A 23,872-nucleotide genomic window follows, 5' to 3' on the forward strand; every position below is an offset into this window, starting at 1 on the left:
TCTTATTCTACTTACAGGGACTTTTCCTTTTTGGGAACATTTTTATCCTTATGGTATCAGAAGCAGGTGACTGTCTGGAGTCTCACCTTGCGAAGGCCCGTCCCTCTTAGGCTTGGCCACTCCGGCCCAGGTGCCAGGTGAGTCCTTCTTGTGGAGATGGACACCACCAGCTCTCAGCGCCTGGTGCCATTCAACACCTGGATCCTTTTAACCAGCAGCCCAGGTTCAGGTTCCTTCCAGCTGCACAAGAAGGACACCTGGCTCTGGCTACCGTGACTCACTGAGCAGATCTAGTTCTCATTGCCATTAATAAATTGGTTTTCTGCTTTTATTCTAAAAACAAATAAGAACATTAACATCAAGGGAGGTCATCAAAGAGGGAAAGAGTTACAAAAAAGCCACATGCAGCCTGTAGGTGTGAGGTGGAAGGGGAGGGACGTGGATTTTGGCTCTTAGGTGGGCATTGTTACCCTGGTCAGGATTTCAACGGCGCCTTTCAAATTCATTCTTTATCTATGTGACCCCTGGGGATTAGGTAGGAGTACCAAAACACTGTAATTATAAAAAGAGGGGGAAAAAATGACCCTGCTGGTGATCATTTAGGGAAGTATGTTAGGACAAATAAAAGGAAGTGCATCTTTCTACAGCCTGTGGCCTATGAATGGAACTTGTTACCCCCAAACGTGTTCAAGATGAAAATTAAACATAGGTCCAAGAAGAGGCCACATAAGTTCATCGATATTAGATACAATAGTTGTGAAAATCAAGCTATGAAGACCAAGTCACCATGTTCCCACAGCAATGTTCCCGGTGGCTCTCTAGAGGGACCTGTGCTCTAGGCACACCAAATTCCTAATGTCTTGAGAACACAGAAGGCTCCTTCCCAGCGCCGTGCCTTTGCCACACTTACGTCCTTGAGGTTCCCTTGCCACTTTCTTCTAAGACCAGTTACTACCACTTATTTTCCAGACCCAATTCAAATGGAGCCTCTTCTAGGAAGTCCCCCCAGTTCCTCCAAGGCAAGGGTGGTCACTCTTCCACCAGTGGGACACCTCCACGGGGCACTGTAATTGTTTGCCCAACTGGACAGATATTGTTTCTAATTCATGTGGGCTTAGCACAGAGCCTGGCCCATTGCACCTGTGCAGGAAGTGCATGTCAAATGAATGGATGAATGAATGAATGAATGAATGTTGAGCTATGTCAACCAGTAGTCTGACCATGTACAGCATTTATGATGTTCTTAATGGGCATTCTCAGAAGCTTTGTTCTGATATCAGTTGGGCAGTACTACTCTTCTTTCAGGACATGTGGCTGTTTGTCTCAGCTAATATATATGCTAGTCTCCAAATCAGCCATCTGTGTAGTTGCAGTGGAGTCGCCAAGAGGCTTGTTGAGATTTCAGTGTCTTTAACTTAACTGTGTCTCTTAGACAAATGAGCCAGTTCCCCAGAAATCTGGTCTAGAAGTATTGCCAATGCACATTCCAGTGACTTGGAGATGTTAGAAAAACAGACATATCACCTTTCAGGCTGAAATCACTGGGAACTGCATTTTAAAGTTGGGTTTCCTTCCAGATATTTAGCTTATGAATGACACACAGTCTCTGGAAACTTTATGAGATCACCAAGAAGCTGAGGTCTGAAACTTTCAAGAAGGGTTTAACCACAAATCAACCAAATGTAACATTTGCATGTCAAAAAAAAAAAAAAAAACCCAAACCAAAACAAAATCCAGCAAGCAAATGTCTAGTGGTCAAAATGCTGTCCAAGTCAAACAACACGAGGGGCCTGGCCAAGCTCAAATACAGAGGTCATCAGGGTGGTGAGTTGTGGGGAGAGGAAGGAGAGCAGGTACCCTGGACTACAAAGGAAAATCTAAAAATAACAAGTGGTCTTGCTCAGTCAATTAAACAGCCAGCCCTAGACAAAGACTCCTGGCAGTCAGAAACCTTGGGTTCCACCCAATTTTAACCACCTTAGAAAATAATTTGAATTTAACTTTCTGCAAAATTTCAGTGGTCAATTTAAAAACAAATATCCCTATGATCTATTAACTTAAAGGTAAGTGCAAACTGCTTTGAGGGACCACAGACAGATGTTCATTCATTCAGCAAATGGCTGCCAAGCAGGTATTCTATTTAGGCCACCTGCTAGACCCTGGAATGCAGCAGGACTGAGGCTGCCCCGCCCTCACTGGGCTGATAGTCTGGCAAGAAGGATGAGCCAGGATAAGGGGTCACAGTAACGGCTGATGAGGTTTCACTGAGGGAATTCTAGAAGGTTCTGCTAATGTATAGTCAGGGTACTCCAGAGAGCAGGGAAGAGCTCCGAGAGGAAGTGATTCTTAAGCTGTTGCTCAGAATTGAGGTCATAGGGAGAAGAATGTTCCAGGGAGAAGAGAGGACTCCCAGGAGCTGAAACTTCCAGAACTGCTGGAACACAGAGTGAGAGGAAGAGTTAGTTGTGAAAGAAGGCTTGGGAGACAGGCAGGGGCTAGACTGTGCAGGCCTTGCAAGAGTGAAATAAAAGAGTTTAACAACTGAGACATGAATATAAATTACTAATTACATAAACTCCAATTTTTAAAATGTATCCCATTTTATCCTCTAAATAGAATAAATTATAGATATTATTCAATTTCTTGCTTACTAAGAGATTAGACTAATAGTACAAATTGTTCAAAGATGTAATTTCTGTGTTTGATGTACCTACCACTAGATAAACAATGCCCTTGAGTCAGGATAAAACTTTTCCAAAGATTTTCCCATTAAATTGCAGGACATTAAGTAATGCGTAGACTCAGTGAGAAGAGAATTCACTTAATTTTGGTGATATTTTTCAAGATGCTGAATTTTCTTTCGGCATTTGTAGAACTAACAGCAATTAGGTTAACAAAATTTCTTAGCTCATACAATACTGTCTTAGATTTTTATCTATTCAATATTTTCTATATTGACTAAATTATTAAAAGTGTATACTGGAGTGGCATACCTTGGTCTAACCTAATCCTTCAGACTAGATAAGAGGCTCCAGTTGGCAGATAAGTACTGAACCACAAGTTGAGAATCCTGGCTCAGCCACTTAAGTTTCAGATAACTTCTCTGTACTTTAGTTTTCTCATCCAGAAAGTGGACATTGTGACATCCATAGTCCTCCACTGAATTAATGTACATTTAGAGTGAACAGAGCCAGCACTCTATACTCATTAGTTCTTACATCTAGTAATAAAATTAACATTGTAAATGCCCAAGACAGGAGGGTATTGGGTGGGTTTTAACCAAGCCCTTCCAATAAATAAAGGAGGAATTCAACAGAGTTGAATTTCACACTAGTCTCCAAACCATCCCTGTGGGTGCCCATCTTTCTCAGGAGCATCCATCATTCTTGAGAAACCCTGCCTGGTAACTAACTAGGACCTGTAGGGACCTTAAACCATCCACTCATCTGCTCTCCCATCTTTTCTTCCTACACTCTGGAAGCTCAAGTCCAACAGCAGCTGAAGTTCCCGCATGTGGCCAGGTGAGTGTGACTCTGAGTGAGCACTGGCCTGTGGTAGTTGATCATAGTCTCAGAGGGCCCTGGGGTGCCAGCCTGTCCGCCAGGGTCCATATCATCCCCCCAACCATGGAGTGTTCTTGGGAACACTCTGGGTAGAGGACTTCACTGAGACAAGGAATGGAGCTTGGGAAGCATATCGGCTTGGTGTGCTGAAGAAAACCAGAATGATCTCTAAGCAACACCTACCTGGGGTTAAGGGGAGGGGAGTACCAATGTGTCAACCTTCTCATGGTGGAAGCCAATGGCAGCCCCCAGTAGTCTATACTTTGGGAGTACTGACTGGCATAAGCATCAACCAATCAGAACAGATTCAGCATTAACTCTTTAGTTAATGGCTAGTGAGGTGGAAGTTCTAAAGTATGGGAGAATTTCAATATTTGAACAGCCAGGATAACTAGCTCTACAGATGAACACAAGTTGGATATTAGCCTTGGGACCTGGGAAGCCATATGAATGGCTCTGGACTCCATCCTAAGGGTATGGAGAGCTACAAGGATTTTAGGAGATCAGATGTATGATTTTGACAAAGCTTCCTGTATACAATATGGAGGACAGGTTGAAGGAAGGCAAGACTCGAGACAAGGAAACCATCTGAGATGCCCTTGCAGGAGTTCACACTGGAGATGATAGTGGAAATGGGTGTCTGTGAGAGATGTTTAATATGTACAATTCCCTAACACTTGGGGATTAATTAGACGTGGAAGGTAAAGAGGAGGAGTCAAGGATGACTCCTAGGTGTCTTGTTTGGGAAATGAGATGGTTTATCTCACCATTTACTGAGATGGGAACATCAGGAGAGAGAGCAGGTCTGAGGGGAGGGGACATGATCAGTTTAATTTTTGGATATGTTCAGCTTGGGGTGCCTATGACATGTCTAGGCAGAGATCCAGTAGGCAGCTGGAGATGTGGGTACCATGTGTGAAAGAAACCTGGCTGGAGATGATGATTTTGGAATCTTTGTGTATTGAGTACATAAAATTGCCCAGAAAGAGTCTACAGAGTGAGAAAAAGATAGATCTGAATCCTGAGTAACAGCAATATGTACGAAACATGTAGAAGAAGAGGTGCCACAGGGTTATGGTACCAGAATATTGTGTCATAACAGAAGGCAAGAGAAAAAATGTGTTGGGTATGGCCGATAGGCACTTTTGGTGCCCATTCCTACCTTCTGTTCTATTTGTCTTCCTGGATGGCTAGAGACTACTTTTCCAAGATTCCCTTGCAACCAGAGGTCTGGATGCAAAGCAGGTCCCAGCAATTGCATATACGACTCAAGATTTAGAGGGTTCAGAGCTGAGACAGAGGCTATGTAGTCCTGATGGCCTTGGCTGATTTCTGCTGAAGCTGTGGAGCTGTCCTGCGGCAGTGTTCCAGTGTCTAGTTGGTGGTTCATAGTTGGTCAGTGTCATGGTGGTGGCAGCAGCTTGCTAACACCGAAGTTCTAGCCATAGAAGTGTGTCCTAATTCCCTACCTTCTTAATTTTGGCAAAGGTACCATCTCCCCTGGCAGGCCAGTTGTGATGGCATTCTTGGAGATCCAGCTACATCCCAAGCTCTCCCAAAACTTTAATGAACACCTAGTTTCTGTACTAATCCTCTTCTTAAAATATCTAGAGTGATTTCTTTGATTCTTTTTGAATCCTGACTGAATGAAAGGAAAATTTCAGGGAGGAGTCCTGTGTGTGTGTGTTTTTTCACACCACCAAGCAGTGAACTCAATTCAATTCTGATACTGTCTACATGAAGACAGCATCAAATCTCACAGTTTAAGGGCTCAGTCCTAGGAGACTGTCTCCCCTACCCCACACTTCAGACATCAGTCACAAATTCAGGTTGTTACTGGGCCTCTGACCGACTCTTATAGATCACAGGTTCCCAAGACCCCTGCCTCAGGTTCAATTAATTTGCTAGATCAGCTCACAGAACCCCAACACTTTACTTAGGTTTACCAGTTTGTTGTAGGAGAATATGACTCAGGAATAGCCAGCTGGCAGCGATGCACAGGGCAAGTATGTAAGAAGGAGCACAGAGCTTCCTTCCATGCCCTCTCTGAGCGTGCCTCTCTCCCCAAGGCCCCAAATGTGAAACCCCCAAGTGTTCAGCAATCCAGAAGCTCTCTGAATCCAACCTTTTGGGTTTTCATGGAGGCTTCATTACCTAGGCATGATGGATCAAATCATTGGCCATTGGCGATTGATTCAGCCTCCACCCCCTTTCCCCTCCTTTCAGAGGTTGGGGGTGGGACTGAAGGTTCCAACCTTCCAATCAGAGGGTTGGTTCCCCTGGCAACCATCCCCTATCCTTGCTTTCCAAAAGTCACGTCATTACCATAAACTCAGCTGTGGTTGAAAGGAGTTTGTTATGAACATCAAGACACTTTTATTGCTATTATCACTTAGGAAATTACAAACGTTTTAGGAACTCTATGCCAGAAACAGGGACAAAGACCAAATACATATTTCTTATTATAAATCACAATATCACAGATCTTTACTCATTTTCTACACAGGGCCTATTATGCCACTCTAAAGAGTTTCTGTTTAATCTATGAGCAAAGGGAAGCCCATAAATGCTTTAAAGCAGACAAATTGCAAGAACATATCTGCACATATTGCAAGCGTCATTCAGTCTTGGGAATGGTTGGGAAGATATCGAGCCTGGAAAGAGAGCGCATGTAAAAGACTGTCGGTCAGTTCTCCAGGCAAATTGTGATGGAGCCTAAACTTGGGCTATGACAGTAGAGATGATGAAAAAGAAGATAGATACAAGAGAATTTTAGGAATATGAAATGAAAATTGTTATCTCAACACTAATTAACCTCAGTTAAAATTGAAGACTTAGGTCACCATGATATTTTATGAGAAGCTCTATAAAGAGAAGTGTTTTAGGCTAATTGTGTCTCCTCTGATGTTCATATGTTGAAACCTAACCCTCAATGTGATGGTATTTGGAAGTGGGGTCATTGGGAAGTGATCAGGTCATGAGGGTGGAGCCCTCATGAATGGAATTGATGCCCTTATAAGAGACCCCAGAGAGCTTCCTCCCCACTTCCACTATGTAAGGAAACAGTGAAAAGGTGGCTGTCTATGAACCAGGAGGTAGACCCTCACCAGACATAGAATCTGCCAGTGCCTTGAGCTTGGACTTCTCAGAACTGTGAGGAACAAATGTTGTTTAAGCCACCAAGTCTATGGGATTCTGTTATAGCAGCCCATCGGACTAAGACACAAATAAATCATATTATTGACATAAGTACTTCAAAAATTAAGTGCTGTGTCATTTACTGCCCTTCTCTGCAAAATAAGGAAGGAAAAATCCACATTTACATTCTAATGACGACAGGAGTATAATTTAACAATAATCCACATGAGGCAGAGATCTCAAATGGGATTAAAATGTACATGTTCAGTCTGTAAGGTGTGCTCTTAGCAGCCCACTGTCAGGACATGTTTGAGAAAAAAAAATGTACACGTTCTGCATCTTGAATCACGATGCTGATTCCTTTCTATGGTTAAGATTTTCAGTGAGAAAGGGTTTTGCCAAGATTCACAACTTTTACAAAGCACTTATGGATTCTCTCAGAATAACCATTAAAGTTTTGTGATAACCTCAGAGGATAGAAAATGCATTCTTTTAAGAAATTGTTTATTTAAATCATAAATGTGTTTGTTGTGGGAAAGTGAATTTCCTTGCTTAAGTTGTAAGTGAACTCAATAATTGTATTAATTAATCCATCACTCAATGGATTAGATTAGACAGAAAGCACCTGACTGCTTAGTTTTCTCCTGGCAAAGTGTTTGAAATTAAAGCATGCCTTTGGCCAATTCTGACCTAAAGACATGACAAAATTTGTTCTTCTGTAAGTAGTAGGATAGTCAGGACTTGGTGACTGGTTTGAAAGATTGGGCAAGAAGGAGTCTTCAAGAGTGATGCCCATGGGGGCTGCCTGCTTGGCTAACTAATAGGGGAAGAATTGCTGCTCTTGGGGCTGGGTACAGACACCGTTCAGTGATACACAGCACACAGGAGGAGGAGAGTAGGTCTCACAGGAAGGTAGTGTGTTTGACTCTGGACGAGGAGAGTAGGTCTCACAGGAAGGTAGTGTGTTTGACTCTGGACACGTGGAAGTTGAGGTGCCTGCAGGAGAAATGGACAGAGCTGATTAACAGACAAATAAATGGAGGTTTGTGTATGGAACTGAAGAGAGAGACCTAGACACTTAAACTTGGAGCCAACCACACATGACTCATGTAGAGCCAATCTCTGCTAAGTTTGGGACTCTTGTAATATAACTTGACCCAGGAAAGGTCAAATGTTCCTTAGTACCTTAATGCTTTCCTTGTTGAGAATAGAACATGTTGACTTTGAAAGAAAATCACCAATCATGGTGGTGAGTATTGCCCTTGGGTAATTTAGGAGGAAACCGGCCATAGCAATTGATGTGGAAAGACCAAAGGACATGAAGGGCCTTCCATCTTGCCCCCACCAGGGTCCAGAATGTACCAAGGACTCGATGATTATTTGTGGAATGAACAAATGGTTAAATATCCCCGTTCCCCCTAGCCTACCCTCAAATATGTCCTCGTCACCCATTGAAAGTAAAAATGCAGAGTATTTTTTTTAACTTAAAGGATCATCCCCACGTGCTTCTGGAAGGGTAATCAGCAGCCACTGTGAGTCACACAAGTCCCCAGTGGACTAATTTTTGCTAAAAAGGAGAAGGAACAAGTATGGGGAAAGTGGGAGGGATGGAGAGGAGCGAGGGAGCCACGGAGGTCAGGCTGCTTCCGTCACATCTTTTCCTGGGGCTGATCTGGTCTTGGAGGCCTGAGGCCCTCCACCTAGGGCACCCTTAAAGATACCAAAATGTCCTTCCCATCCTTCCCATGACTTGCTTTCAAATGTGTTTCTGCCATGCCACCCCCTCCCACCAGCCCACCCTACCCCAGGGGATAGCAACAGAGTCTGAAGGCCACCCACCCCCTCCACTTATTTTTTTGTGGTTTCTTCACAGCATTGATCTTTGTGACTAAGCAGCAGCTTGGAAAGGAACAGTGTGCCTCCCCCAACAGTAATTCTGAAACCTCTCAGGGGACTCAAGTAGGATCCCAGGGTTTACAAGAGGTGTCCCATTTTTGCAGGGAGAGGAATGTAGAGATGGGGGCATGGTGGGGAAAGGTGAGCCTTTGTTGTGGCAACAAAGATATTAACAAAGGCAGGGTCCTTGCCCAGCTGGAGCCTGGGTGGGAAGCCTGCCCGAAACCCTACACTCTGATTTTGGCCACTGTTTATTATTACAGTTCAGCTTCTTCTCTCCTTAAGTCACCATTGGCGTCTGTCTTGATGAGCAGCAACTCAGAAAGCGTAAACCTGTCCCTGGAACGTCATCCTTAGAGACTGAAATGGAGTATTTCTGGAATAACCTTTCCCCTCATGTCTGTACACAGCCCCAGGAGCAGCAATTCTGCAGGAGGGGAGTGGAGAGTGAGGACACTACCCGAGGCTTCCAAAATGCCCTTCCCTGATACAAGTGGAGAATTAACACAAACATCCTGGGAAGGAAGGGGAGGTCTGACCGATCAGATTAGTAGCCTCATGTAGAGACCCCTCCTCCACCAGCTGCCCTCCTCACTTAGCAAAAGCTCAGTAGATTTTTGCACTGCGTACTGGGGGTTAAGTTAGGTTAACATACATACACCAGCCAACTCATCTCCTGATTCTCCTTTGTTCCAAGAGCTGCCCTTAACAATAGCAAGAAAAAAAGGCTCTACCAGATTTCCTCTCTCCATCCTCCAAAATCCTAGTGAATTCATCACCTGAGTTAAAATATCCTCTTGCAAAACAGACCCCAGAGACTTGGGCTGCACTAACTCCACAGGTTCTTTATAGCCAAAGCCATCTGACTTAATTTAAACAGATGAGTGAGTGTTGGTGGTGCAAATCGATCACACTAACAATGACCGAAGAGGCAGGCTCTAAAATTGCCTGAGTAGTGGTCTTCTTTCAGAAGATGTAGAGGTGTGGGGGGATGATAGGTGCACCTCCTCTGAGCAACACCTGTTGTTTTGGGAGCTGAGACTTTATTTGCTAACATGTATCTGGGAGTGTGTTTTGGTTTTCCTGTTTCCATTTTGGGCTCTGGTGCTTGATTTTGCTTTGTGAGGCTCTCTAGGGACAGGTGCATCCCATCTGCTGACATCTGTTGGCTCTGAGGTGACACAGTCTCATTAAAACAGCTCCTATTTAAATGTTGTGTCTTCTGCTGTCTCAGTCTCTGCATATTTCTCCTTTTCAGTTTTCTTTCCCTCCGCTGGTCCCAATGGACCCAAATGGACTACTTGACATTCTCCTGCTTTCGGTCCTCCACCTGCATTCTATCAGTATGGAACATGGTGATTACTTGATTCAGCTTTCAACTCACTGGACTATAAACAGGAGCCAGGGAAAGCCAGCAATTCCATTTTCTGCTGGAAAATGCCCAGGGGCTGGTTAACAAGGGAGTGTTCACAGGAAAGGAAATTAACAGTTTGATGAGGTTTCAGAGTGTGTGCCAGGGAGGATCAACCAACAGAAACCCTCTTACCTGAAGCTGAGGCCAAGGATCTCTTCCACACCAAAGCAGAATTGAAATGCAGGTCCACAGCTGTTTCTCAGATTTCCCCATGAGACTGACTTCTTCAGCACTCTCTGAAAAGATAGGAGTTTCACTGAGATAGGGCATTTTGCTTCTGAAGTGGAAGAGGTGGGAGACACTAGAAATTATATCATTGTCATAATCACTAATTAATAATAATAATAATAATAGTGGCTGGCCTTTCTCTCTCATTCCTGGAAGGTAACCTCTAAATCTTTGGAATTTCCCAAGGGATAGAAATGTCTTTGATTTTCATGGTGGGCCCCTCAGACCATAACTAAATTTTCACTAACGAGATGACTCAGGAAGGAGTCTGGCTATGCCAAAAAGACTCATCATGTGATTAGCAGGTAGGACTTCGAGCACAGGTGAGGAATAGAATTTTTTTTTCCAGATAGTTATAAAACTGGAAGATGTTCTCTTTTCACCAAAAAGTCGAAATCCTTCTCATCACTGAGGAGTCCCTCAGGATGTAAGGAAACTTAAAGATACAGACAGAACACAGTGCTATACACAGAAAGAAATATGCCCAGGGTAACAAGCAATAGGCCTTTTACAGAGCTTGCACAGAATGTTCCAGGATTACTGAATTATTATGCTGTACACCAGGAACTGACGCAGCATTGTAAACTGACTATACTTCAATAAAAAAAAAAAAAAAACCTTGGGGGAAAAAAAAAGATGGAACAAATCCAGGATTGAACAAATCTAGTGGGAAGAGAAAAAATAAAATTGGAAACCAGCTTCATGAAAACCATATTTAAATGATCATTGTGCATTATTCAGGACAAAGAATCAATATTCCCAATACGAAGAGTTCTAATAAATCAATGAGAAAAGACTAACATCCCTATAGAAAAAATGGATGAGCACATAGGTAAGCAAACTTTAAAAGAGGTAACACAAATGGCCAATATACACGTGGAAATATGTGCAACATTTCTGGACACCAAAAAATGCCAATTAAAAATAATGAGATATCATTTCTTTGCCTAAAATTGGCAAAGAGAAAAAAGATTTCCAACACCTAGCATTGGAAAAGCGAACTCTTATTAGCAGCGATGGCTGCATAAATTGGTACCACCTTTCTGGTGTGAAATTTGGCATTATGTATCAAAATGGTAAATGAGCATTCTCTTTCAGTCATTCATTCCGTTCCTAGAAATTTATAATATGGTGATAACCAGACAAGTATACCTATGTGCATATACACATAGTCACACAGATACACATACATAGATGAAATATATTCTATTAGGTAGTTAAAACAGATGGTGGTATATTCCCCACATATGGTATAATATGCAACCATTAAAAATTAAGGTCAATCCCATATTATTTGTGGCTACAACACACTGTAGAGTAAGAAAGCAAGTAGCAAAAATGTATGTGTAGCATATTCCTGTTTTAATTGTGTGTGTACAAATACTAGCAATTATTCTATGTGTGAGGTGGAATTATAGGTGATTTTTCACTTTTTGTTGTTTGAACTTTTTAGACTATTTTTTTTACAGCAGTTTTAGGTTCACAGCAAGATTAAGAGGAAGGTGTAAAATTTCCCATATACCCCAGCCTCCACACATGCATAGCCTCTTCCATTACCAACATCCCCCACCAAAGTAGAACATTCATTACAAGTGTTAAACCTATGTTGACTTACCTTAATCACTCGAAGTTTGTAGTTTACCTTAGGGTTCACTCTTGGTGTTGTACATTCTATGCACAAATGTATAATGACATGCATCTACCATTATAGTACACAGAGTATTTTCACTGCCCTAAAATTCCTCTGTGGTCTGCATAGAGACAAATAAAATCCTCTGTTTATCCCTCTCCACCACCCCTCACCAGCCTCTGGCAACCACTGATCTTTTACTATTTCCATGGTTTTGCCTTTTCCAGGATGTCATATAGTTGAAATCATAGAGTATGTAGCCTTTTCAGATTGACTTCTTTCCCTTATTAATATGCTTTTGAGTTTCCTCCATATCTTATCATGACTTGAGAGCTCATTTCTTTTTAATGCTGAATAATATTCCACTGCCTGGATATATTACAGTTTATTTATCCATTCACCTGCTGAAGGACATCTTGGCTGCTTTCGAGTTTTGGCAGTTATGAATAAATGCAGGTTTTTGTGTGAACATAAAGTTCACTTCCTTTGAATAAATACCAAAGAGTGTGATTACTGGATCATACAATAAGAGTATGTTTAGCTTTGTAATAAACTGTCAAACTGTCCTCCAAAGTGACTGTACCATCTTGCATCTCCACTGCAATGAGTTGTTGCTTACACTTGGTTGTCATGGTTCCAGATTTGGGCTATTCTAATAGGTGTGTGGTGGTATCTCGTTGTTTTAATGACACATGATGTAGAGCATCTTTTCTACATACAATTTGCCATCTGTAGAAGATTCATTGGTGAGGTGTCTGTTCAAATCTTTGGCCCATTTTTTAACTGGATTGTTCACTTTCTTATTGTTGAGCTTTAGGAGTTCTTAATATATTTTGAATGACAGTCCTTTATCAGACATGTCTTTTGCAAACGTTTTTCCCAGTCAGTGGCTTGTCTTCTCATTCTTTTGACATTATCTCTTCCAGAGCATAAGTTTTCTATTTTAATGAAGTCCAGTTTATCAATTATTTCTTTCATAGATCACACCTTTTTTATATTTAAAAAGTCATCACCATATTCAAAGCTGTATAGGTCTTTTCCCATTTTACCTTCCAGGAGTTTTATAGCTTTGTTTTATATTTAAGTCTATGATCATTTTGAGTTAATGGGCTGTGATTCTTTTTTTTTTTTGCATGTGGATGTCCAGTTGTTTCAACACCATTTGTTGAAGAGACTGTCTTTGCTCCATTGTGTTACCTCTGCTCCTTTGTCGAAGATCAGTTGGCCATGTTTATGTAGTTCTGTTTGGGGACTCTCTTTTCTGTTCTGTTAATCTTTTTGTCTGTTTTTTCACCAATACCACACTGTCTTGATTACTGTAGCTTTATAGTAAGTCTTGAAGTCTAGTGGTATCAGTCTTCCAACTTTGTTCTTCTTAAATGTTTTATGGATTTTTCTGGGTCTTTTGCCTCTACAAATAAACTTTAAAACTGGTATGTCAGTACCCACAAAATAACTTGCTGGCATTTTCGTTGAAATTGCATTGACTATAGATTAAGTTGGGAAGAACTAACATCTTGACAATATTCTTCCTATCCATCAGTATGAAATATCTCTCTGTTTATTTAGTTCTTCTTTGAATTCATTCATCAGAGATTTGTGCTTTTCCCGATATAAATCTGTATGTACACATTTTGTTAGATTTGTATGTAAGTATTTCATTTTTGGAGCTCTAATATAAATGGTATTGTGTTTTTAATTTCAAATTCCCTTGTCCATTGGTAGTATATAGGAAAACCATTAACTTTTATGTATTAACTTTGTATCCTACAACCTTGCTGTACTCAGCGATTAGTTCTAGGAGGTTTTTGTTGATTCTTTCAGATTTTCTGCATAAAAAGTTGTGTCATCTACAAACAAAAACAGTTTTATTTCTTCCTTCCCTATTTGTATAACTTTCTTATTTTTGTCTTAGTGCTTTGCTAGTACTTCCAGTATAATGTTGAAAAGTGATAAAAGGATATATCCTTGCCTTGTCCCAGATCTTAGTGAGAAAGCTTTGAGTTTCTCATCATTAAGTCTAATGTTAGCTGTGGGTTTTTTGTGTTCTATCAAATTGAGTAAGTTCCCCTCTATTCCTAGTTTACTGAAGAGTTTTTGTCATGAGTAGGTGTTGGATTTTGTTAAATGTCTTTTTGCATCTATTAATGTGATCATATAATTTTTCTTCTTTAGCCTATTGATGTGATAAATTACATTAGCTGATTTTTGAATGTTGAACCAGCCTGGCATACCTGGGATAAATCCAGCTTGGTTGTTGTGTATAATTTATTTTACATGTTTTGGGATTTGATTTGCTAATATTTTGTTGAGGACTTTGGCTTCTGTGTTCATGAGAGGTACTGGTCCTGTAGTTTCCTTTTCTTATGATGTGTTCATCTGGTTTTGGTATGAAGGTAATGCTGTCCTTTTTGACTGAATTAGGAGGTATTCCCTCTGCTTCTACACCCTGAAAGAGATTATAGAGAATTGGTATAACTTCTTTCTTAAATTTTTGGTAGAATTCACCAGTGAACCCTCTGGGCCTGGTACTCTCTGGTTTGTAGGTCATTAATTGTTATTCAGTTTCTTTAGTAGATATAGGCTTATTCAGACTGCTTTTTAATTGGTGCATTTAGACCACTGACATTCAAAGTGATTATTGATATATTTGGATTAAAATCTACCATATGTGTTCTGTTTTCTACTTATTGCTCTTGTTCTTTGTTCCTATTTTTTCTTCTATTCTTTTTCTGCCTTTTGTAGTTTAGGAGCATTTTATACAACTCCATTTTCTCTCCTTTCTTAATATATCCACTATAATTCTTTTTTTTTTTTTTTTTTTTTTTTTTTTTTACTATTTTTAGTGGTGGTCTTAGTGTTTACAATACATATTTACAACTAATCCAAGTCCACTTTTAAAAAACACTATACCACCTCATAGGTAGTGTAAATACCTTTTAATAACAAAATAGTTCTAATTTATCCCTCCTGTCCCGTGAATTGCTGTTATTCATTTCAATTATATATATAAGTGTACATAATTGAACAGATTTTTGCTTTATTATTTTGAACAAACTGTTTCCTGTTAGATCAATTAAGAATAAGAAAATAAAAGTTTTTATTTTTACCTATACTTTTTCCTTCTTCAATACTCTTCTTTATGTAAATCTGAGTTTCTGATTTTCTGTCTCTGTAAAGAATTTCTTTTAAAATTTCTTGCAAGGCAGGCCTCCTGGCAACATATTCCTTCAATTTTTGTTTGTCTGAGAAAGTCTCTATTTCTCCCTCAGTTTTGAAGGCTAATTTTGCTGGGTACAGAATTCTAGGTTGATGGGGTTTTTTCCTCTCAATACTGTAAAGGTTTCACTTCACTCTCTTCTTGCTTGCATGGTTTTTGAGGAGAAGTCAGATGTAATTCTTATCTTTGTTCATCTATAGATAAAAAAAAATTTCCCTCTAGCTTCTTTCAGGGTTTTTCCTTTATCTTTGATTTTCTGTAGTTTGCAAATGATATGTTTCAGTTTTTGTTTTTTTTCATTTATGCTTCTTGGTGTTTTCTGAGCTTCTTCAATCTGTGGTTTGATGTCTGACATTAATATGAAATTCTTAATCATTGTCTTTCAAATATTTCTTCTGTTCTTCTACCTTCCTTCTCCTTCTGGTATTTCTGTTATGTGTATGTTACACTCTTCTGTAGTTGTCCCAAACTACAAAATATTATTCTCTTTGCTTTTCGGTTTGGGAAGTTTCTGTTGAGATATCCTCAGGCTCAGAGATTCTTTCCTCAGCCATGTTCATCTGCTAAGCTACTAGTAAGCCTGTCAAAAGCATTCTTTATTTCTGTTATAGCATTTTTTACCTCTAGCATTTCTTTTTGGTTCTTTTTTAGGATTTGCTTATCTGCTTTTATTGCCCTCTGCTCTTGCATGCCATCTACTTTCTGTTGGAGACCTTAGCAATTAATCACAGTTGTTTTAAATTCCTGATCTGATCATTCCAACATCCTTGCCATGTTTGATTCTGATGCTTTCTCTGTCCCTTCAAGTTGTGTGTTTTGCCTTCTGATATGCTTTGTAATTTTTTTCTTAATAGCTAGATGTGGTGTACAAGGTAAAAGCGACTGTTGTAAACAGGACTTTAGTAATGTGATGAGTGTGAGGGAGGGGAAGCATTCTGTAGTCCCTGGACTCGGTCTCAGTCTCTTAGTGAATGGATGGGAACTTTAAAGGTTTGCTCAGGTTTTTTTCCTTCCCCCTTCGGTGAGAAAGAATGGCTACAGTGGGCTGGAGTTGGGTATTTCCCTTCATCTAGGTCAGTTAGGCTCTGATAATATCGCAGCCGGTTAGGCTCTGGTTAGTCTTTCCTGAGGGCAGACCTTGGTAAATAGAACTGAGTGCTCTGGTGTATTTCAGAATGGCTCTTTTGTCTCTGACCCTGCTGGAAGCACAAAGGGATTTGTCTCTAATATTTACTGTGAGAACCTGGTCAAGCTCCTGGAGGTAATTTCACAAAATTGTGGAGGCCACTCTATAACTGGGTCCACCTGGAGTTTTTAACATTCATGCTTGTCCCCACAGAGCTTCCAGCAAAGCGTCCATTATAGTGCAGATTTTCCTATCCTGGCGTCAATTCCCACCATGGTTTCCACTCAGGAAACTCTGCTCCAGTGAGCCATGGCTCCCTGTGTTCACCTGTCTCGCTAGTCTTCACTTCGGGAATTTTTTTTCAGTCATTTCATCAGTAATTTCTTCCTTCTATTTTCTCTGTTTTCTCTTTCTGGAATTCCTGTTATTTGGCTTTTGGACCTCTTAGATGAAGCCTACTTGTCTCCCATTTCTTTATATTTCTGCTTTACTTTCTAAAGTTAAGGATTCAACTTTATCTTCCATCCCTTCTTCCTTTGCTATCATATTTTTAATTTCAGGAGCATTTTTTACCCCTGAATGTTCCTTTGTGTATGATGGAGGGAGGGATATATAATGTCCTGTTCTCATTTCATGGCTACAGTATCTTTTCTTAGCTCTCCAACATATTACTCATAATTGGTTTCTTTCTTAAAAAGCATGCTTCTCACTATTTTCTGCAAGTTGCTTTTTCTTTGCATCTCTTTCTTCCAAATTGACTTCCCTCAGCTGTCTGGTATTCTTTGGCTGACTGCTTATGATTAAGAGCTGGGGACTAATATGCTGCTTGGAAGCTCTGAATATATAGGTCAGGCTTGACAATCCTAAGGCTTTACTGTAGGGGGATCTGGGTAGCTCATTTATGGGGGAAGACTTGTGTTTAAGTCTTTTCTTTGGACTGGCCAAATAAACAAGAAATTTCTTCCTCTCTCCTTCCAAGAGGGTCGAGGCCTGGATGTCATTGTTCTGGAACTGAGGGAGGTATTCACTGTGCCTGTCAGTCCATCAACAGCCCCAGTTCCAGAAGAAGCTGACACTGAGACTTTGGGTTTGGATCTTTGCTAACCCCACACTGGTTTAGGATTGTTCTCTCCTAGGTCTAGAAAGGAAGGGTCATATGGCAGGAAAGTTGAGAACAAGAAGCAGTTCTTAGCTTTGACATTTCCAAACTCTAAACTCCAAAGGACCCAGGACATAAAGTTTTTGTCATTGTGCAAGAAAAACTATCTAAAACTTGAAATTAAGGCAAAAATGATGGCTGCATGACCTTCTAAAAAGTCTGTGAAGGATCATCTGACCCACCCAGGAATTGTCCCTTTGGTTGTGACCCAGACATTTTACAACCCTGGTAAATAAGAGATGAACTTTAAGAAAAATGATAAGGTGTGATGATATATTGGGGTGGAGGGCTGGTAAAGAAGTTAACCCCAGAACATGCCTAAAGCACATTAACTTATTTAGTATCTATGCAGTAATATTATGTCAGTCTTCCTTTCCCCACTAACTATGTAATCCCCATGTCTCAAATTTCCTTCACACCAGCTCTCGTCTTGCTGCTGGTTCCTTCATTAATAGGTTAATAAAACTTTGGCATGAGTTTGCCATCTGTATGTATGGAAATTATGTTTTTTTTAACAGTTAGAGAAGTGTGCCATCAGCGAAAGAGCTGGAAGAATAGTGCTCAGTGATGATAAATTATTTCTCTTGACTTCCTCCCCCAGATTAGCTTGAAGAGGAGGAGAGAGTCAGAGGGAAGCCAAAGACCTTGGAAGCTGGACGGCACTAAGAAGAGGTCTGAGCTACAGAATGTAAGTAATTTACTTTTTACAAAAACTGGATCGTACTGTGCTTACTATTGCATATTGCACTCAGTAATATGGAGTGAACATCTCTATAGGCCAACAGATAGCTGTTCTAAAATATGATTCTTCATTGCTACGTAGCATTCTACTGCATGAGCTACTTTAATGAATTTAGAAAAACTCTGCACGTTTTTCCTTTCAACTGGTAGGCATAGTCTCAATTATTTTAGGTATTAAGTCTTCAGTTAAAAGAATATCTCCTTATTGGAAAGAATCCTAGACTGGGTGGATCTCAACAAACAACTGTAGTCAAGATCTAATGACCAGAGTCAACAAAACCAAGTTAGCTTCTCTTTCTGAAACCCTCTAATGAAGTCAGTCATGTTTAATTCTGGGTGGCCATTCTATGGCCACAGTGATTCAACTCCTTGCAAGGAGAGCTCTGGGAATGGAGGGCAGTGGGCTCAGGGATTCTCCCTAATGTATGTCTTAAGTAACAGCAAAACCCAGCTGTTTGCCCACCCCGACCTCTGTGCTCATGCAGCCCGTGGCTGTGAGGTAGGGGTGTGCCTTCTGGCTGCGGGCTGGTGCTGAGCTTCCCTTAGCCTATAAACAGAAAGGAATAAATGAGCCTGCTGGAAGGACGTGGGGAGACTGCCCTGGACTTCTGAAAGAAGGACTCCCTATGTGGACAGAGATACCAGTGTCCAAAGAGCCCTGATCCCACGGTGGTATCTGCAGTGCCCTCAGCAGCCCCTGAAATTGCACTTGGGAGCGGGGGTCTCAGAGCTGATCAGTTACCTTTGTCTGGCATGCTGGTTTTATCCTCTCCTGTTCCTTTTGGGAGCTTCCATTTACCAGAAATCAAATCTCCTCCAACTGAGAACTATGTTGGGATTGGGCTTTTGTTATTAGTGTGTGTGTGTGTGTTTCCTGTAGCTTTGAAATGCACAGTGTGTTTGGATCAAATAGCAGCATTGGGATCAACGTAAATTTGGTTGAAACCAATCTGTTTGTTTTTTGCTGTTTTGTACATTTTACTCTAAAAATCAAAGATACTTAGAATCTATTCAACAAGGCCACAAGAAGCTTTTTTAAAGCTTCTTCCTGTGATAGAAACAAAATATAAATTCCTAGTTTCTTTTTATAAGAGAAAAAAATATCATTTCCTCCCAAGTGTTGAGGAAAAAAAAATTTACAATATGAATCCAGAGACTAAATCAGTTACAGGCAAAAACGTGACTGTTTGTTTCCCTGTTATTTTACTGTTTTAGTGATGTTGTGGTGTATGCAGGGTATATTACCTTCATTAGCTGAAAGGACAAAATTAGAGTCATATGCAGTCTTTCTTGGTAATTCAGTTAATTTCCTGTTTTCTGTCTTTTTGGTGACTTCCGTAGAAAGACTATTTAAAAAGTCTCCCCTTTGAAAATGGCCCAAGGAGCAAAGGAAACTCTATTTGAACACTCTGTGAGTTGGTGAGAGGAATGCATTTCACGAGGCCTAACCTCTGTTCCCAGCAGTGACAGGACAGGGGGAGCTGAGTGAGAGAGTGGAGGGAGACAGGGTCGTGGGTTTGGGGGACGGAGGTTAGCGCTCATCTGCTTCATAAAAGATGGTGATGATGTGTTTTCCATGTCTCAAAGGCTAGAGTGAGTGATGTGAAGTCCAGTTGTCTTAACTGCATCAGAAAACTAACACTGACTTCAGAAACTAATATGTGATGACGTACATCATTTGCGCACATCAGAAAATTAAAATGATCACACCATGAAGGGTGCTCAAAAATAAGATAGCCCCTTCCCCTGCTTGAAAAAGAACACCTGGGCCAGCCAGAGAAACAGACTTCAACCCCCTGACCCTCCCTTTGCAGCCCCTAACCTTCCCCACACAGATCCTGTAGACTGGGGGCAGTTGGCACTGGTCACAGAGGCAGCGGTAATGAATAAGGCAGCTTCATCCTGAATTCCTGGATACCTGTGCAAGGGATTCCCAGAAGACTCTGGGCTTTCCAGGCTGTAGGACCCACCCATCCACCCTTACTTTCCTCTAAGAAAAAAGGAGGAATCCAGGAGCTGCCTGGATTTCACAAAGCAAAAACCCTTGGAGAGGTGAAACTTCCATGATCGTATTGTTAAATGGACTGTATCTTGTGAAGGACAGTGGTCTTGTTAAGGTCCGAAGTACTAAAGTTGTTGATTCCAAGGGGACTGTCACCTTTGCTAAGACTAGAACTAGGAAATATATTAACCCTCATCCCTAACCCTCCCCTCACCTCCCCCTTAAAAAAGAACTGGAATACAATTAAAGGGCACGCGTCAGAAAATCTGAGTTGGAGAATATGTGATGAAGTTTTACCTTTCATGAAAGAAAATGTTCTGTTTTTTCCCATTATAAATGCCTCGGTTCCTGCCAAGCCTCTTCTTATCCCAAATGTCTTAGAAGATCTTGGTATAGCTCAGCAGAGAGAGGATGGCACCGACACTGAGTTACAGTGTAATACAACGTAGACTCACTGAGTCCAGTGATACTAAGAATACTTCCTGAAACCCCTTCCCCTGACACCAACAGAGTAGCTTTTTATACTGAGTCTTTTTTTTTTTTAATTCTCTCATTAAATAAGACAATAGTGTTTCCATTTGGACTTGGCCACAGATGCCCTGGGCTGAAAGTGGGAAGTGTGGTCAACCTTTCTCACGATGGGGCAGATGCTCGTGGGCCAGACCTGGCAGCACCAGTTTGGGCATCTGGCTGGTGTTAGGGACTCACAGAGAGGCCTGACCACGTTACTTCCCAAGGCCAGAAGGTCATGAAAGATTTCGAGGGCAGGGACCACCAGTGTTTGCCATGAGGCAGGTGGTCAGTAAATGTTAGATGTTGAGATAAGCACCTTAGGATCTGAAATCTCAAGATCTGAATGTTCAAAATGCACTTCATTGGCTATAAAAACTGACCCATCACTTCACGCACTGGCTCAGAGAAGTGTGAGAGCTTGAGTATTCATGGAGAGAGGAGGTCATTTAAGGTAAGTGAAGCTCTGTTCTTTTTCAAACATGCTTGTTTCAAACATAGTGGGGTTTTTTTCTTTTCTTTTTTTAATGGCTTCTATTTCTCCTTGTATTGCACTAATCATTTGAACAGAAGAGCTCCTCTCTGAGGCTTGCCTAGAAGGCTCCATATCACCCCTGCTCTGCACAGACCCCAGACCTTGTCTCCCACCCCTAAATCCATGTCTGGGTCCAGAGCTCCCTTGGGCCACCTCCACACCAGCTCATGCACTGTTTTTTTTGTTTTGACTTTTTACTGAAGTATAGTTGATTTACAAAGTGTGTTAGTTTCTGGTGTACAGCATAGTGATTCAGTTATACATATATTTGTATATACATTCTTTTTCCTATACTCATACACTGGTTTTTATTTCTCTATCTCTGGCACCCCCAGAGGGAATTATACTTTTTTTCCTCCAAAATCATTTTTCTTAATGTTTAGACTTTAGTGTATCTACAGATGTGTTGTGGGAGGGGGCACATCTGCATCTGCTCAGGGCCTCCTTGTTGCAGAAAGTTTCTTCCCTCTCCTTTGCATTGTGGAACTATACTCTATGACAGTCAGAGATCTTGTAAGAGTAATGTCCGATCTTTGAGGAAAGAAGTGTGACAAAATTAATGGAGCTTGGAGTATAACAGAATGAGGTTATACAATCAGCATGTGAACTGTCCCTTCATTCTAGAATTCAAAGGCTATTGCTTCCCTTCCCCACCTTCACCCATTGAGTACCACTACTTACAGGAAGAATTGTATTTCTTAGAATCATTAGATTTTTATCACTGGAAGGAAAACTCAGCTACTTCAAGGCCAGGCATGTAACACAGATGAGTGACTCTGGTGAAAGACAACAGGGAGTGGTGCAGACTGTGGTAAAATGGAACCCTCGAGCGCCACCTAGAGGTAGTCAGTTTCCATTCTGAAAAACTACTGATGTCCAGGCTACATGTAAATCAGTGAAACCAGAACCATATACAAAAATAAACTCAAAATAGTTTAAAGAGCTAATATAAAAGACATGATGCCGTGAAACTCCTAGAAGAGAACATAGACAAAACATTCTCTGACATAAATCGTAGCAATATTTTCTTAGATCAGTCTCCCAAGACAAAAGAAATAAAAGCAAAAATAACAAATGGAACCTAATCAAACTTAAAAGCTTTTGCGCAGCAAAAATAATTGTGTAGCAGGCAATGAAATTTAGACAGAATAAGTAATTTGCTCAAGATCACGTAACTACTCAGTGAAAAGTCAAGGTTAGTCTGGTCTCGGGTTTCTAATTCCAAGATTGGAGCCCTTTCCCCTGCCCCATGCAGGCTCTAGTTCTTAAAACACGCTTTTAAAAATGAAGAAGGGCCCACTTACATGTGGCTCAGATTAAATTAATGTGGCCAAACCCCTTGTCTCCAGACTTCCTGTAACAACAAATTCTGAATGACATCAGAATATGGACAGTTGTCAACAGCCTGAGCAGACAGGCAGGCCCGGGCTACTTTAATGAAAAGGCTGGAGGACTGTGTCAACACACAGCTCAGGTTTCCGCATCCCAGCCATGAACCTGAACAACCATAGGAAACCTCACCAGTCACTGGGCAGGTCAGAATCTGCCCTGTCTTACTCAGAGAGGGCTCCAGAAGCCTGGACACCAAGGCATGCCAGTCACTAGGGGGCTGGGGGCCAGATTTTCATCTATGAAGCACCCTGAGAAATTCTTTTGGCCCAGCAAATGAAGCCCAGCTGGAATCCCTTCTGACATGTGGACCTCAGCCAGCTCCACTGTGAGACCTTGGGCAAGGCCAGGATTTGCTTCAGGCCCTTCAGTGGCATTATGTCTGTCTTGAAGGAGTTTGTGTAGGAAACGTGCAGAGGGTGGTGTGTGGGCAAGAACATGCATTTGAAACCAGACAGACCCATTTGAATACCCTCTCCACTGCTTCATGCAGTCAGTCAACAAACACTTCCTGAATGCCCACTATGTGCCAGGTCCCATTCCAGGTCCCCAGATTATGGTGAACAAAGCAGGAAAGTCTCTGCCTTCATGAAGCTTACATTTACGTGGTTGCCAGGGGATGGGAGATTGGCAATAAATAAAAATAAATAATTAAGTTATCTTAGGAGGTAATGGATGCTTGGGGGAAAAATTAAGTTGAGACAGAGAGTGGAGAGTGTGATTTAAATCATGTGTTCAGAGAAGCTTCCCTGAGCAGGTGACATCTGAACAAAGACTTAAAGGGGGTGAAGGAGTGAGCTATAAAGATGTATGGGAGTGGGGGTCGATGCAAAGGCCCTGAGGTCGGAGCATGCATGGATTGTTCCAGGAACAAGCCTGTCTGGATGAAATGGGGTGGGATGGGAGGCTAGGAAATAAGTTGATGGAGATGGTGAGGGATGACGAGGCCATTACAAGCAGTTACCTTGAGTGAAATGGGGAGATGCTGTGGGGTATGTTCTGAAGAGTTTCCTAATGGATTGAATGAGGACTCAGCGGAAAAAAACAGTCAAGTGTGATCCAAGGTGGTTAGCCTGAGCAGCTGGAAGAGAGGAGGGGTGCTTCACTGGGATGGGAAGGGTGGGAGGAACTGATTGCAAGGAGGGTAAGAATCAGGAGTTACTTTTGGAAATGTTAAGTGAAGATGACAAAAAACAGTGACATATGAGTCTGAAGGGCATGAGTGAGGCCTAAACTAGGGATATAAATGTGGGATCATATAAATGGCATTTAAAATTGTGAAAACTAATGATATCACCAAAGAGTGATGGTAGACAGGGAA

At 41.2% G+C, this 23,872-nt stretch overlaps 1 protein-coding gene across 1 annotated transcript in view; it reads left to right on the forward strand.

Annotated features, from left to right (window-relative positions):
- CMYA5 (cardiomyopathy associated 5) overlaps nt 1–23,872 on the forward strand; it is a 197,841-nt gene that overhangs the window by 156,676 nt on the left and 17,293 nt on the right. Inside the window, exon 16 of the mRNA XM_074360286.1 lies at nt 17,976–18,062. The gene's annotated coding sequence lies outside the window, so the exon portion shown is untranslated. The remainder of the gene's footprint in view (nt 1–17,975; nt 18,063–23,872) is intronic.

The sequence above is a fragment of the Camelus bactrianus genome, chromosome 3, assembly GCF_048773025.1.
Source record: "Camelus bactrianus isolate YW-2024 breed Bactrian camel chromosome 3, ASM4877302v1, whole genome shotgun sequence".
In the NCBI taxonomy this organism is placed as follows: Eukaryota; Metazoa; Chordata; class Mammalia; order Artiodactyla; family Camelidae; genus Camelus; species Camelus bactrianus.